Source organism: Balaenoptera physalus, assembly GCF_965194825.1.
Source record: "Balaenoptera physalus genome assembly, contig: HAP1_SCAFFOLD_1780, whole genome shotgun sequence".
Classification (NCBI taxonomy): domain Eukaryota; kingdom Metazoa; phylum Chordata; class Mammalia; order Artiodactyla; family Balaenopteridae; genus Balaenoptera; species Balaenoptera physalus.
Window position 1 is genome coordinate 1 of NW_028125023.1, and position 12496 is coordinate 12496.

Sequence of the window (12496 nt, forward strand, 5' to 3'; positions counted from 1 at the left end):
TAGCAACTTGAAGTTGCAGGACCCCTGCTCCGTCCACTGACCGCTGGCACCACAGACGGGCCTTCAGTCCCCGGTTCCTTCGTTGACGACTGGCCAGGAATGCAGATAAAAACGGGACACTCTGGAAGGACGGTCACTGTGGGACCGCTGCCACCACGGGAGGACCCCTTGCCTCGCACCTCCCCAGCCGCTTCCGTGATGGGGACAGGCCTGCCCTGCCCCTGCCGGTGACACTACAGGGGTGGGGGATTGGGGCCAAGACTCAGGGAGTAGCACCAGAGCCTCGGTTCCTGGCCTGCGGGCACGGGGCCATGAGGAGACACTGACAGGGCAGGCGTCCTGCAACGCTTCATCGACCGGGCACAAGAGGCCCCCCGTCCCCACTGCCTTGTGAGGGCGTCCCAGGTTACAGACAGGCCTCTCTTCCAGCCACCTTTTTCCTTCCCTCCAGTCTCAAGGAGCAAAGTCTTCATCTATGAACCGAGGCTGACCCGGGAGGGTGGGGCAGGCCCAGCACAGACCCGGGAGGGCACAGAGGGGCCCGTCTGCTAGATAGGTCAGTTCTCCTTCTCTGGGGTCCCCCTGCACCCCGACCATGTGTCAGGCTTTCAGGTGAGGCTTTCTTGAATTCTGTGTGCATTTGGAGACGGGGCGGTCCTGGGGACCCCTCTGTCCCAGTGTGGTTCCCCCCAGGGCCTCTCAGGCCCCACTCTGGGCAGGGCGCCTAGACCACCACGACCTCCCCGACCTCCCCGACCTCCCGCGTGGGCTCCCACTGGCCTGGCTCGTACTCTCTAGTGAGCTCCCGCCCAGGGCTCTGAACTGGATTCGCCCGGAGGCCCCAACACACAGGAAGGGGTGGAGGGGTCTGGCTCTCCACACTGGGGGTCACAGGTCTGGGGAGGAGCCAAGGAAGGAAAGGTCAGCTGGGGTGGCCTGAGACGGGCCGTGTTTGGGGGGCCCCTGCTGCCTCATGCTCACGGGTTACACCACACAGCTGCGGGGGACAGGGTAGCCCGGGCGGGGGTCTCCTGCCTGCAGACCCTCTGGTCCTCCCCCAGCTCAGGACTCAGGAGGGGCAGGAGCGCGTGGAGCCAGGCAATTCTGAGCCCCGTGCTGCCGGGCCTCCGAGCTCAGGCCCCGAGCCAGGTCCTGCTCAGCTGGGGGGCGTGGGGGGGGGAGGGAAGGGGACGACTGACAGCAGGATCTCTCTAGAAGCTCTCAGGGGAGTGACCCTGACGCCAGCAGAGCTGGGGGAGCCCCGGGGGCGTGGGCTCAGAGGAGCCAACCCGGTGGGGAGAGGGCAGTGCCCGTCACCCACGTGCTCCTCAGAAACCTCCTACTTCAAAGAGCGTCAGGCTCAGCGTCGGGGCCCAGCTTCCCCTTCCATCACCCACAAGTGCCACTGGGCAGCGGTGGCCGCGCAGGTGCTCTGATGACGAGCCTGGGCTCGGCTGGAGCCAGCAGTGCAGGGACCAGCCCCGGGTGGAACTTCCAGGCCGGGGTCGGGGGGGCTGCTCCTTGCTGACCACCGACACACGGGGACAGGGTCATCGGCCAGCCTGCTGACAGCGGAGGCCGGGGTGGGGCCCCTAAGCCACCCACTCTGTCCAGGCGAAACCCATCAACCACAGAATTAGGGGACTAGAAAGGTGTACGTTAAAAATCCTTGCCAATGAAACATGAGCCTGAACCAGGGATGAGCTGTAAGGCGTGACCTGACCCCAGGGTGAGGGCTGGGTTTAGGGTCAAAGTGACCCTGAGGTGGTGGGGGCAGGGGCCCGGGCAGCACAAGCGGTCCGGTCACTTGGCTCAGCTGTCTGTCCACAGGCCGGACAGCGTCCCCAAGGGCACGGCGACTCTCCAGAGGTGGTCAGAGCGCAGGTCCCGCCAGGCACCCCCGGCAGTGATCCCTAACCACAGGTCTCTGTCCAAACACCACCGAGGCCAGGAGCACCGGCTTCTCTCCCGGAAGTCCCATGGAGCCGGCTGAACCTTGGAGCGACGGGAGCTCAGGGGTGGAAGGGAGGGCACCTAAGAGGAAGCTGGTCCCAGACTTGGCGCCTCCCCAGGCCACACAGCCCCCTCTTCCTTCCGCTTCTGAAGCCAGGCATCCGTGGGCAGGACGCCCAGTCCCCGCCTGCAGCTCCTTGGAGACACTGCTTCAGCTTGAAAACTAAACCTTAATCAGAAGCATTACTGCAATTATTAAAAGTCAAAAGGGAAACTCATGGTAGCCAATCAATTCCTTTTTCCTTTCCTGAAAATAGTGAAGAACAAAAGAGGGAGTGTTTCCTACAGTATTTTAATAAAACTTTGTGTTTTGAAATAACTAGACGCAACTTGAAGGCAACACAGACGCCATGAGCCTTCCCCCGCCCCTCCTCCCCGCCCCAGCTTCCCTGCAGAACAAGAGCAGAAACACACCGGAGACACTAAGATTTCAGTTACAAATCGTTAAATTCTTTAAACGCTCATTCCCCCAACCGGTGAGTGATGCTGAGTTTCCTCTGCTAATTGAGAAATAGAAACAGTGATGTGTACCCTCTTCATTTTATTTGCAGTACTCTGATTAAAACTAGAACAATTCCAGGGAGTTCCCTGGTGGCCTAGCGGTTAGGATTCTGGGCTTTCATTGCTGTGGCCCAGGTTCAATCCCCGGTCAGGGGACTGAGATCCCACAAGCCTTGCAGCTCGGCCAAAAAAAACAACCCAATTCCAAACAACTTCAGAAAGCGTGCACACGACGCAGGAGGCTGCTCTGATCAACCCCGTGAGCGGCTGGGCCGGGGAAGCAGGGACGCTGCGAGCGCTGTGGGCTGTGGGTGGCGGGCCCGGTGCCCTGCAGAGCTGCCGCTGCCGCTGCCGGTGCCGGTGCTGAGGCAGACACGGGCTCTGGCCTCAAGGAGCGCACGGCCGGAGGTAAGTGAGCTCCTGGAGGACAGGGACGGCGGCTGCCCCGGGCTGAGCGGCTGTTCAGAGCAGGGCACAGCTCCTCCATCCAGATGCTGCAGAGACCAGACGTTTTCAAATGCGTGAACCAGGATACACAAGCACAGGGGCCCACGCTGAAACAGATACCAGATCACAAAATACAGCCTCCGTGCTTCATTACCACGCCCAGGGCAGATCCACGTGAGGTGACACTGTGAGAGGTCCCCGTACAGTACATGAAGCCTGGCCCCGCCCCCCACCCCCCAGGGCCAGTGTCATCTGCTGTCAACACGCACAGCACAAGGAAACGCTCAACTCCACTGGGTCCCAGAATCAGTGAGACAGAGCCCTCACGAGAACCCTGCCCAGCGCCGCCCCGCCCGCAGCCCTGGGCTCTACCACCACACGGCACCTGGGAGGAAGGCCGTCCCGTCCCCAGCCCATCACCCCCGGGTCCCCTTCCATGTGGACCTTGGACGATATGACGGAACCGCCAGACCCTCTTGGCCAGAGACACACGCGGATCCCGCCGGGGCCCAGCTCCTGGGTTACAGAGGAAGAGGTGAGGGTTTCGAGGGGGGGGGGGGGTCGCCACGGCCACGGCCATGGCCCAGGCGGGGGGCTGTGCCACCGAGGGACGGTGGCCCCTCGCAGACAGGCCAGGGCTCTGGTGAAGGTCTTCTGCATCAACCTTTTCAAACCCCGTGGCCTTGGCTGCCAGCAGGACCTGCCCCCAACCTGGGCTGGAGACACTGGCCCTTGTCAGAGACCAGCATCAGAACAAAAACTCTGAGCACGGCTGCACGCTCAGCGGGCCGGGGGCATCAGCGACCTGAAGACTTAACTTTCATTCTGCTTCTCTTGTAACCCAAGAATTAAAATGAACGTTTGTTACGTGCCAACGTGCACTTGAAAAGCCAGAAGACACACGAAACGCAGATCAGGGTGCCGAAGCCAGGGAGTAGATGGCCAGCCTTACAAAACTCTCTCAAGGTCCCCAGAGCTTCAGCCTGGGTGACGGCAGGACTCCTGGCTCTCCCAAGGCCGTGCTGTGATCAACTGCTCATCTCCTCTGGACTGGGGTCCCGGCCGGCAAGGACAGCCTCTCCGCAAGGCCCACACCTGCAAGGGGGGGGGGGGCAGGACCCCCTCTGGCCTGTGGACAGCAGGAGGCGTGGTTTAACTGCCCTGAGACAGGAACTGTGTTTACAGAGATCAGATTCGTTTCTGGAAGCAGAAAGTCCTGAGATATTTACTCATTTTACCTTTTCACAGGCTATCCATCCATTCCTGCCCTTGGATGGACGATGGAGCAAAGCCAGGCTACAGCTTCGGGGGAGAGCTGGGACAGGGGAGATCCCTCGGCTCCCTTCAGAGTCTGCGGTCTAGGGAGGAGCCGGGGGGAGAGCCCGCAGGGACACGTGGTCAAAGGAGAGCCAAAGCCAGCAGGTGCACGGGCAGGTCAGCACCGGCACGCGAGGCCCAGGGCCTGGACGCGGGAACCTGGTGCACCCAGCACCTCCCCCACCAGGCGCCGTGTAGACAAGCCCGGGCCTGGGGCCTCGGGAGACGCAGGCCTGCGGGGGCAGGGGGAGAAGCACGCGGCTCAGGTGTAACACGGGCACCCACAGGCTGGGGGCGGGGGCAGGCCCTCGTGCTCAGTGCTGCTGAGGTGCGGCACGGAGACCTCAGACCACGCGGCACAGGGGGCAGGACAGAGAAGAGGCAGCACATTCCATCAGGGAGAGCTCCAGCCCACCAGGAAGGAAGCTGCTAAGAGAGCCACACGGATCTGCTCCTCTGGCAGCATTTCCATTTCCAGAGCAGCTACCCTGCGTCCCCGATGAGCCCCGGGGCGGGGGTGGGCTGAGGGGGTCCAGCGATTCTTCTTACCAGGCATTTACGGGGGCTGGCTCTCGTTGGCTGACTTTTAGCAGGAACCTGGCTCCTACACACCCAGTCTAAGGCCTCCTGAGGACAGGAAGAGGCTGCCGCCCGCCCGCCCCCCCCACCCGCCCCCTGGAGACCTTCATTCACAGCCCCAAGGTCTCCCACCAGCAGGCCCAAGACAGTGGCCCGGGCCAGGACCCCACACCCCCTCCCAGCTGCAGAGGGGGCACAGGCCTTCCTGGCCCCCAGATCCCAAGGGCCGCCCGCTCTCACTGCTTCCCAGAATCTCGGCTAAGCTTTTGGGTTGATCTTGCCCATATCCAGGGAGCAAACAGGCCCTGGCTGGCTGGCCTCTGCAGGAGCTCTGATGTCCACGCGTAGGACCTGCCCGTGGGCCCTCCTTGGTTCTAGGCAGGAGGATGATTTACAACCCTCCCCATCGCTTTCGCTGCTGAGAGGCCAACACAGGCTTGGGGCCCAGCTGTGCTCTGCACGGTCAACAGCCTAACGTGGACTGTCCCGGTATCGGCAGGCAAAGGTCACGCAGGGTCTGCTCCGCGTATTCAGAGAAGCTGCCCCCGCTCTGCAGGCCCCGCCACGCCCACCTCCTCCCTACAAGAAGCTGCTTTCCTTTATCTTTGGAAACGCGTGACTGACCAGGAGTTCAGGCTGCATTTTGTGTTTAACCTGGAAATGCAGTTCCGGGAGATGGAGAGCCAGCGTGGCCAGAGCTGAGTGGCACATCAAGCGTACGAACTGCGAGTCTAGATACAACGCTTAACACACAGAGAGCGTAACTTCCAACAACTTCTGAAGGATTAGCGGACAGTCGTTCCTAATTTGACGGTACTGATCTTAGCATTTTAATGAAAATCAGATTCTGAACGTATGAAAAACATACCACAAGACCACAAAGACCTCTCTCTCCCCCATACTCGAGGTGGGCCTGGGGCGCCAGGCTTCCCACAGCGTCCGACGCTGCTTCCCTCAAAGCAAAAACAATCCCACTTTTGCTCAAGATTTTCAATTACGTTTTCACGCCGTGTCAACCCAGCAGACTCTGGCCTGTCCTCTTCCCCAGCGGCTCGTGCGCCTTGCGTCCTCGGGAGGGAAAACTGCACGACCGGGCACAGAGCGGATACACCCGTTTGGGGCCGCGTCCTAACCCACCTCGACCGCGGGCCTTACAGGGGCCCAGCTGCCCTCCAGCCCCGCAGGCACCAGGCTGCAGGCTCTTCAGGCAACAAAACAAAACAAAACATGTTAGTGGCTCCAAAAGAAGGAAACAGGAAAATCCAAAGGCTCCGTTAAACGTGCACGTAGTACCTCACGGTGTCAGCTCCATCCGCTGTTAAGTGTAATTTCCAAAGTCATTTCATCACACTAGGAAACTACTGATGGGCTTCTTCCCCCCACACTTCGTAAGAATTCCTGAGTGTAACAACGCATTAAAAAACTAAACACTCACATTGCCAAGTAAAGAGTTACGCATACCCAGGTAATTCCACAAGCAAAATGGTAGATGCCCTGGTGGGTTCCGCCCCCAAGCCCTGACACTCAATGCGCTCTGCGCCGGTGGACCTCGCAGGGCGAAGGCCTCCGGCTACAAAGGCCCCGAAGGCGGGTCGCCAACGGTGATGACAGCCCAGCCTGGGGGAGGCGGCAGCGACGTGGTCCAGACCACTCCCCGCTCCTACAGAGAGAAGGTGGGGCCGGCAGAGCCCAGGAGACTGGCGTGGGTCCCGGGACGCAAGAAGCAGCCCACGGTCGGCGGGCACCCGAGGCCTCGCCCGGGGAGAGGGAGGCGCGTGGCGCCGAGTCGCGTCTCAGAACCCCGGCCCCACGCAGCCTGTCCGCGGTTCAGGACCCCGGGCCCGGAGGGCGGGGCGCTCCGGACCCTCTCGTCTGGAAGCGGGACTAGGCGGGCCGGGCCCCTCCTCCTCCTCCCCGCCCCTCCCCCGGTTTCGGGTCTCCAGGGCGCCGCCGAGCCCCCGCCCCGCCCTGCAGGACGGACCCCCGCGCTCCCCAGCCCCCACGGCCCGCTCCCGGCCCGGCGCACTGACCTCCGCGTCCCAGGCCGCCAGGTGTGCCCGGGACCGCGGCACCTCCCGGCCGCCGCAGCACCCGCGCACTGCGCATGTCAGGCCGGCTAGGCTCGGCTGGAACCAGATCCAGCCGGCTGGGCGGTGACGCAAGCGCGCGGCTGGGCGTATGGGCGGGATTCCTGGCGGGGCGGGGTCAGGCGGTGGGCGGGGTCGGCCCTGCACGGGGGTTGGGGGGCGAGGACCACCCCTCCCCCCCAGGCCGTGTGGGCGGTGGCTGCCGCGAGGCCCCGGGCGGGGGAGGGGGGGAGAGGAGGAGGGGGTGGGACCTCCGGGCCAGGGGAAGGCCCAGCCCAAGGCTCCGTGCACTTCCCGGCCCACAGCTCGGCCGCCGAGTGGCAGACGCTGAGCCCCCGCCCAGGGGTCTGCCTGTGGCTCTCCTCACGACGCAGTGGCCCGGGCTCCCTGGCAGGTCCCCACAGGGGAGGCAGGAAAACCACGCGGTGCAGTTAACACGGACGCGTCTGCCGACCACAGGCTCGGTCCCCACCCCCCATCTCCACCCCCTGCAGCCGGGGAACCTGGCCTGCTGGCTCCGCCCAGGGCGTCTGCGCATGCGCTCCGCCTGCCTGAAGCGCTCACTTCCGAGCGCCTGTCAACCCTCAGCTTCGGGGAAGCCCTCTCTGCCTCACCCGCTGAACACCCCCTAGAGCTCCACCCCCCAAACTGTGAGCTCCACAAGCATAAGGCCGGGTCTGCCCACCGCAGGCGCTGACATCACCCAGCAAAAAGCAGGTGATCAATAAAGGCTCACGGAGTAAATGAATGAAGGTGTCCTTCCCCTAAGACAAAACTGCAAATCGATTTTTATAGTCCGAGGAAAACCACACTCCCGCAGCCGGAGCCTGCTGAGCCCGCCCAAGGCCTGCAGCAGGCTCTGGAGGCGGGGCTGGTTTCGGGGGGCTGCTCTGGCAGCCTGGCGTGAGGACATGCTGTCCCCTGGCTGCTGAGGCCGTGCGCTGGCTGGCGGGGGTGGGTGTCCCAGCTTCCCAGCCCGATGAGGATCTCCCAAGGTCCCAGAGCCAAGCCTGCATCTTTCTGTGCTTTTCCTCTTGGCCATTTCCCCAGCACCCAAGGCTGGCCCGCACACAGAGGCTCGCTCAGGAGTGCTGCTAGGGGCAGGGGCAGGGGCAGGGGCAGGCACGAGGTGGGGGCCAGAGCTGGGTGGGGGAGGAGAGTGGAGGGCAGGGCGGGGACTCGCGGGCCCACCACCACAGTCTCACCTCTGTGACCCCGTTTAAGCCCCGGGACGCTGGCGTCAGCATCCTCACTTTACAGATAAGGAAACCGAGACTCAGAAATGCTAAGACCGACGGTTTCAAGATTCGAAGCCACAAGCCAGTTTCGTGGAATGGACTCCACTTGAGGTCTTCCGAGTCACAGAGGATCTGCGTGCTGAGTTCCCAGTGCATTTCCTGTGGCAGCCCTGCAACCCAAGAACCCCCAATCTGGTTTCTTCACGTACTGTTCTGGTGACTCTAACGGGCCACCGTGGGAGACCGGACAAAGGAGAGAGCAGGAGGGGCAGAGCTGGCCTGGGGCAGGGTGAGGGTGGGACCCCGCACGCGGGGACACGCAGCCCAGAGGGAGCTTCGTGCCCACTGCTCGTCTCACGCTCCCAGCCGCCCTGTTGCCTGCACCGTGCAGACGAGGTCAAGGGTGTGAAATGGGCCGGGATCCAGCTCCTTCCCAGGCCCTTCTCTGCCCAGGGACCCGCCTGCAGGAGGCACTCTGTCCCCGCAAGGCCTCCCACGGAAGCAGGTGGAGCCCACCCCCAGAAGCTGCTGCTGGGCTGTGCTGCCCCCGGTTGTCTGTCCCGGGCCCGTGTCAGAGGGCAGCAGGCACGGGGCCACTCAGTGCACCCTGGGGCTCCCTGTAGGGACCCAGGAGAAAAGGCGCTTGGTCCAGCCCCGAGGGCCTCTGTGGCCAGAGCCCAGCTGGTGGAGTGGGACGGTGTGGCCGAGTGGCCTGCCTGCTGCGTGACCCCGGCAGCAGCACTGGCTCTACCCTGAGGGGCCACAGAGGCCCTCGAACCCCAGGCAACTTGGCCCAGCAGCTCCCGGTCAGGAAGAGCGGGTACATGACAGACCTGGATGCATTCCACATACATTTGTTAAGCAACATCTTCACGTGAGATATTCTTCTAAGTGCTAAGCTTACTGTGGGGAACGCCTGCCACCACAAAGCGTGTTCCAGTGCCCCCAGAACTCATGTATCGTAACCCTACCGCCCACGCCGTGATGGCACTAGGAGGTGGGGCCTTTGGGAGGTAATTAGATCATGAGGATGGGGGCCCTGTGAAGGGGATCAGTGCCTTCATAAGAGAGGGCGCTGGCTGTCACTAAAGAGAGCTCCTCACCCCTCCACCATGTGAGGACACAGCAAGGAGAACCGGGAAGGGAACCCACCAGACACCAAAACTGCCAGTGCCTTGATCTTGGACTTCCAGCCTCCAGAACCATGAGAAATAAATGTGCTACCTAGAAGCCACCCAGCCTATGGCATTTTGTGATAGCAGCCTGAACTAAGACCCCCTGCCATAGTTAGACTGCCTTGAAAGGCTACTAAGGAGGAAAATTAGGGACAACAGACAGAGAGTCGGTTGACTTAACGTTTTGTAATTTAAAATGGCTGGAGGAGGACGGAGGTCAAGGAAACAGCGTCAGGACAGTGACACCTGAGACCCAGAGGTGAGGGCACAGCCGTGGATATTTGGGAGAGAGGTGGTCCAGGCAAAGGGAGCAGGCAGCCACATCCCGGGGAGGGGGCACAAAGGCCCACGTGAGGCAGAGGAGAAGCCAGGATGGCTGGGGGTGTGGGGGGCAGAGGAGAACAACTCTGCTGAGCTGGTGTTCTAGAAGCATGAAATTGCCACCAAACCCTCCCCCGAGGAAGTAAGAACAAGCTCTCAAAACCAGCACCCCAAGATCATGGGGATCATTCAGAGTCATTCAGCGAAGAATAAATATGTCCGACGCAGACATTATTAGCCGGAACGTCTGGCTGATCAGCGTGCCCAGCGTCCCAGGGCACGCCACCTCCTGAGAACCAACCACTGGTGAAATCACAGGAAGTGCTGCAGGGGGTTTGGAACACCCGCCTGGATGCTGACATCTGCTCGCAGCCCCCAGAGCCACGGCACAAACCCCTTCCCTCACACGTGGCCCCGCCAGCGGGTCAGGCCCTGCTTGGAAGCATCTGGCGGGTGGAAATCGTGAGTGTGCGTGTGAGTATGGGGGGAGCCCCAGCCCCAGGGGAGCAGGGTCTGCCGTCGGCCACAAGCAAGAGGAAGCAAAGTGCTGCTGAAGGCCTTGGTGCAGCCGGCCCGCCAGCCCCTCCAGAGACGGCCATCGCAGGGCCTGGCTGTCACTAAAGCGACGGCAGGCCTGACGCCAGAACCTTATGTCCAAGCCCAGATGGTTTCGCTGGAATTCTATTCAACACTTAAAGAAGAATTAACACCAGTTTTATATAAGCTCTTCCAGAAAATGGAAGCAAAGGAACCATTTCCCAGTTTGCTCTATGAGGCCAGTGTTACCTTGTTACCAAAGCCAGACAAAAATAGTACGAAAGGAAAAAGAATGAAAGGAAAAGAAAAATATAGACCAAAATCTCTCATAAATATAAATGCAAAAATCCTACTCAGAGACGTATAAAAAAAATTATACACCATGACCAAGTAGAGTTTATTCCACAGACGCAAGCCTGGTTCAGTATTCAAGAATCAATCTAATAAACCCGTCATATCAACAGGCTAAAGAAGAAATATCACATGACCATATCAACTGATGCAGAAAAAGCGTGTGACAAAATTCAAAACTCATTCATGATATACATTCTCAGAAAACTAGTAACAGAGGAGAGCTTCCTCAACTTGGTACGTGACATGTAAAACTGCCCCCTCCCCCCACCAGACTGGGAACAAGGTGAGGAGATCCACTCTCACCACTGCTATTCAACACAGCACTAGATGTTCCAGCCAGGCCAAGAAAGCAAGAAAGTGCAATCGAAGGCACTCGGATTGGAAAGGAAGAAATACAACTGTCTATATTTACAGATGGCATGATGGTCAACACAGAAGAGCCCAAGGAATCGACACACTTTTTCCCTGTGTATGTCTTATTACTGCAGCACCGTTTGTTGAAAAGACTCTCCACTGAATTACTTTTACACCTCTGCCGAAAATCAAGTTGCTGATGTGGGACAGTTTCTGGGGTCTCTATTCAGATCTGTGTCTCTCCCTCCATTAATACCACACTGTTGTTTGTTTTTGCTTACCACTAATAAACAGAGATTTATTTGGAAATTTCTAAACCTGCCATAAGTGGCACTTGCCAAGCCCTAGGCCCACCCTCCTTACCAAGCTCCAAGGAGCAACGACAGTCCTCCCATCTCTCCCCTTCACCTCCCCCCTCCCCCCGGCCCCTTCCACCAAGCACACCCACCCACACCTCAGGCCACACCAGAGAACTAGAGTGCAGTCTCCCTCTAGGAGGCATTACCCCTGGGCCCAAGAGCCTGGGTGGCAGCCCTCTGGCATCCCAGGAGATGATGGCGGCCAGAGGTGCTTGCATAGGGTTAGGAAAGAGAGTAAGGAAGGAGGCACCTGAAAAACCCCAACTTACCCCTGAACAAAAAAAGTGGCTCCTGCATGGAAAAACCTGCTCCATGAAGAGTGCAAATGCCCAAAGGATAGGGAAAACCAGCAGCAAGGCTGGGCTGGTAGGAATGGCACCACACTGCCATGTTAAATTTCAGTTTCAGCGTTCACGGCTAACGCACAGAAATACAGCTGACTTTTGTATGTTGATCTCGCGTCCTGAAATCTGCTGCACACCTCAGTGATGGCCATCCACCCGAGGCAGAGGGAGCAAGGCCACGGGTGGGGGACCAGCCTGCACGAATGTCCAGCATCTAGCCTCGGCCCTGAGACCGCGCTTTTCTGTGCAGGGGAGCCTGCCGGACCCACCCCCCATCATTTCCACAGGTCACGTGGGGTAAAAACCCACACCCCCACCCACCCTCCTCTGAGTCCTCGGGCAGGATCCTGGCATGGGGCAGACTGCCTTCCTCATATGGCTCGGCCAGACCTGGGCCTGGGACCCTTCACTGTAGTGGGGACGGTGCCCTGGCTTCTGGGGCCACGCCTGAATGGCAGATGGCCAGCAGACTCCGGGATGCCCCCAGCGCGGGCTGCTGAGAGGAAACCCCGGGCCATGCGCCCCTCCGGGGACCCCGCTCCTGCTCTCCAGGAAGCACTGTGTCACGTGTACTATTTTTTTAAATTAAGTAATTAGTTTAACTAATTTATTTTTGGCTGTGTTGGGTCTTCATTGCTACATGAAGGCTTTCTCTAGTTGCAGCGATCAGGGGCTACTCTTCGTTGCGGCGCGCGTGCTTCTCATTGCAGTGGCTTCTCTTGTTGCGGAGCACGGGCTCTAGGTGCACGTGCTTCAGTAGTTGTGGCGCGCGGGCTTAGCTACTCCGCGGCATGTGGGATCTTCCCGGACCAGGGCTCGAACCCACGTCCCCCACATTAGCAGGTGGATTCTTAACCACTGCGCCACCAG

The 12496-nt window shown here is 60.3% G+C and overlaps 2 long non-coding RNA genes across 5 annotated transcripts; one reads left to right on the plus strand and one right to left on the minus strand.

Moving 5' to 3' along the window:
• Positions 1-1387: 1387 nt before the first annotated feature.
• Positions 1388-7423, minus strand: LOC309654040. Of its 4 annotated transcripts, none has more exons than XR_014259761.1 (4): positions 6888-7423; positions 6151-6517; positions 4200-6058; positions 1388-4090 (listed from the first exon to the last, which is right to left on the minus strand). It is a non-coding gene; the product is annotated as an uncharacterized lncRNA (long non-coding RNA). The 4 variants fall into 4 exon arrangements; XR_014259762.1 differs by having other exon boundaries at positions 4200-4319; positions 4828-6517; XR_014259760.1 differs by having other exon boundaries at positions 4200-6255.
• LOC309654041 lies at positions 6516-11333 on the plus strand. Its single transcript, XR_014259764.1, has 3 exons — positions 6516-6682; positions 7404-7661; positions 8169-11333. It is a non-coding gene; the product is annotated as an uncharacterized lncRNA (long non-coding RNA).
• The last annotated feature ends 1163 nt before the right edge of the window (positions 11334-12496 follow it).